This window comes from Takifugu flavidus, chromosome 2 (assembly GCF_003711565.1).
Source record: "Takifugu flavidus isolate HTHZ2018 chromosome 2, ASM371156v2, whole genome shotgun sequence".
Lineage (NCBI taxonomy): Eukaryota > Metazoa > Chordata > Actinopteri > Tetraodontiformes > Tetraodontidae > Takifugu > Takifugu flavidus.
In genome coordinates, this window is record NC_079521.1 from 132,501 (window position 1) to 135,992 (window position 3,492).

At 50.3% G+C, this 3,492-nt stretch overlaps 1 long non-coding RNA gene across 1 annotated transcript in view; it reads left to right on the forward strand.

Moving 5' to 3' along the window:
* Nucleotides 1-317, forward strand: part of LOC130516579 (uncharacterized) — a 1,114-nt gene extending 797 nt beyond the window's left edge. Inside the window, exon 2 of the long non-coding RNA XR_008947524.1 lies at nucleotides 1-317. This exon is cut by the window's left edge and continues 224 nt beyond it. This is a non-coding gene — a long non-coding RNA (uncharacterized LOC130516579).
* The last annotated feature ends 3,175 nt before the right edge of the window (nucleotides 318-3,492 follow it).

Below are 3,492 nucleotides of genomic sequence, written 5' to 3' on the forward strand. Positions count from 1 at the left end.
CGGCCCGTTAAACGTTTTAATCCGGCCCGCCAAACTTGAAAAATTAAATGAATAAATCTTGTTAATGTTATATTTTCACTGCAATTCTGGTGTTTTCCCACTAGAAAAAAGACAGTCAGGAGGAGAGTGATGGTGATATCCTGAAGGATAACAGAACTTTCAGTGCTTTAAAATAGAAATGGTTATTAATTTTTTTTAAAAAGGCACATTTTATTCATTTGATTTTAAGTGTTTTAAGACTCATTCCAAAGTCAGATATTTTGTTGTAATGCTTCTCTTCATTTTCATTTGAAATTAAAGCACATGTTTTCTCCATATCCCAAGATGTGTATTTTCTCTCCAATGAGGTGAGGTTACCAAAGCACTCCATCCATCCATCTGCTCCTGGTCCGGCCCCTTTGTCAAATGTTAGAACCCATTGTGGCCCACGAATCAAAATGTTTGCCCACCCCTGACCTAGATAGTATTGAGACTGTTCATTTGGACCGTGGCATCTGTGTCATCCACTTCGGTGTGAGCTCTGAGAGGATATAGCGCTCATGCACATTGCACTTCCCACCTGGGAGTTGACTGAATAAACGAAGAAGCAGCACGTTGGCGTCCCGTCTTATCAATACATATCACCTTTGAACTGCCTCATTATGAAGACCCCACAATGAAGCGGTTGCTGCATCGTTGTGAACTTGCCTCTTCTCGAACCATCACCACAGTGGGCTGTAGAGGTAATTCATGGGTGGAAATGAGCAGGAACATTATATATTGCATTATTATATATGCATAAAGACTGAAAAGACTCATTCTAAATTCAAATATTCCAGGTGAACCGTGTAGGGACCATTGTTAGACCGCTCAGTGGTCTCTGTGGACCATTTACTTTCACACTCAGGACCATAGACAATGGAGAAGTCAAAGGTCAGCCGAGACAGGGGAATGGATAATGCAGAATTCAGCCTGAAGCTGACATTAGCGCTCGCCCTAAAGATGAGGCTGGCAGTCACTCATCTAACCCTAACCCGAACCCTCGAACCCGAACCCGAACCCGCGAACCCGAACCGCGAACCCGAACCCTAACCCGCGAACCCGAACCCGCGAACCCGAACCCGCGAACCCGAACCCGAACCCCAACCCGAGAACCCGAACCCGAACCCGCGAACCCGAACCCGCGAACCCGAACCCGAACCCGAACCCGCGAACCCGAACCCGAACCCCAACCCGAACCCGCGAACCCGAACCCGCGAACCCGAACCCGAACCCGCGAACCCGAACCCGAACCCGCGAACCCGAACCCGCGAACCCGAACCGCGAACCCGAACCCGAACCGCGAACCCGAACCCGCGAACCCGAACCCGCGAACCCGAACCCGAACCCGCGAACCCGAACCCGAACCCGCGAACCCGAACCGCGAACCCGAACCCGAACCCGAACCCGCGAACCGAACCCGCGAACCCGAACCCGAACCCCAACCCGAGAACCCGAACCCGAACCCGCGAACCCGAACCCGCGAACCCGAACCCGAACCCGAACCCGCTAACCCGAACCCGAACCCCAACCCGAACCCGCGAACCCGAACCCGCAACCCGAACCCGAACCCGAACCCGCGAACCCGAACCCGAACCCGAACCGGAACCCGCGAACCCGCGAACCCGAACCCGCGAACCGCGAACCCGAACCCGCGAACCCGAACCAGAACCGCGAACCCGAACCCTAACCCGCGAACCCGAACCAGAACCCGCGAACCCGAACCAGAACCCGCGAACCCGAACCCGAACCCGAACCCGAACCCGCGAACCCGAACCATAACCCTCTAACCCTAACCCTCTAACCCTAACCCTAACCCTAACCCTCTAACCCTAACCCTCTAACCCTAACCCTAACCCTAACCCTCTAACCCTAACCGTAACCCTCTAACCCTAACCTCTAACCCTAACCCTCTAACCCTAACCCTAACCCTCTAACCCTAACCCTAACCCTCGAACCCTAACCCTAACCCTAACCCTCTAACCCTAACCCTAACTGTAACCCTCTAACCCTAACCGTAACCCTCTAACCCTCTAACCCTAACCCTCTAACCCTAACCCTCTGCATCTGGCTCTCTCATTAATTGAAATTTAATGACTCTTTTTCTCATTGGCAAAGCCGATCGCTCCATGTCTTCATTCTTCTCATTCTCTGTTGGTAGGAACTTTTTTGGACCAGATACTTTTTTGCTGTCTCCTCCATAAGATTCCCATAGCGTGCTAGAAGCTCGTACCGAGGTTCCTCTTTACAGTACATGTGTGACTAAGATCAATAAACACCCCCCCTTCTCTGCGTCTGCTCTTGTAGTAAAGGTTATGCAAAGCCTGCCCCCCTCGCCTGCCTCTGGGCTGCACAGGAAGCCCCCCCTTCCCAACAGGAAGCCATGTGGTCCCAGTGTGCTGGGAAGGCCAGAGCGATATCAATTGTGGAAGCAATGTTTACCTTTGAGTTTTTATTTTAATCTCCAGCGCTCAGGCTGGTGGCTGGGGGGCCAGGGCCCACAGGGCTGGTGCATTCACACGCAACGCAACGCCAGGCCCATGTCCCAGCTCACCAAGTAGGGAAGGCAGGGTGGGCCAATACTTGAGATCAGATTCCAGAAATGGTTTCAGAGTATCTGCCATTGATCTTTCTGGGAGACTTACAAGGGAATTTAGAATCCGGTTGGGATAAAAGCAAAAAAAAAAGGTTGTGTAAGAGAGCAACAATAGCATGAAAGAAAGTTATTTATAATTCCATGAAACTCCGTGTGATCCAAAGTATTTGTTCAACAGTGGTTCCATTTTACAAGAGTATTTGTATCCAAAGACTGGACCTGGTGTATCAGAAGAAGCGCCTCCGTTCCTTCTGCTTCTGGGAGGCAGGTTTGTGTTGCTGCAGCCCTCCGACGTCACCCGACCTGCTCTTCCTCGCAGCTTTGCTCTGTTTCCTTTGTCACTGTAACCACTATAACCACTATAACTACCACTACTACACTACTACAAGGCACTTTGTTACAGTTGTCTTTTTTCTTCCACTCATATAATTCATATAATGGGGTTTTTAAAAAAGACATCAGAGATTTTGAATGGGATTCATTTGAATCGTGGAGACATGATGGACCTCCTTTTGCCATTGAAGGATCCTTTTGTTTAGACAGAAATGCGTCACATTCCACAAAGTTTTGTCTGCACAGTGGCTGATTACACTAATTGCACGCTGACACACTAGTTTAGTGAAGGAATGAATGCAAAATAACACCTGTGTGTGGTGCGGCGTGGTTAGGACACACCGCCGTATGCTAGTGGCTTTGTATCACTGCCAGTGTGTCATGAACGAACCTCCCAGACTTTAGCGTGAGAGCGTCCGCGGTACCGTAGCTGTCACTCTGACAGTAGCGTGCGACTCTGCCTCTGCCTACGAGTTAGCGTGAGAGCCCAGCGTTGGTTGGAGTTGATGGCCAGGTTTTTCCAGTTTTTCTTTTCTTTTTTTGTC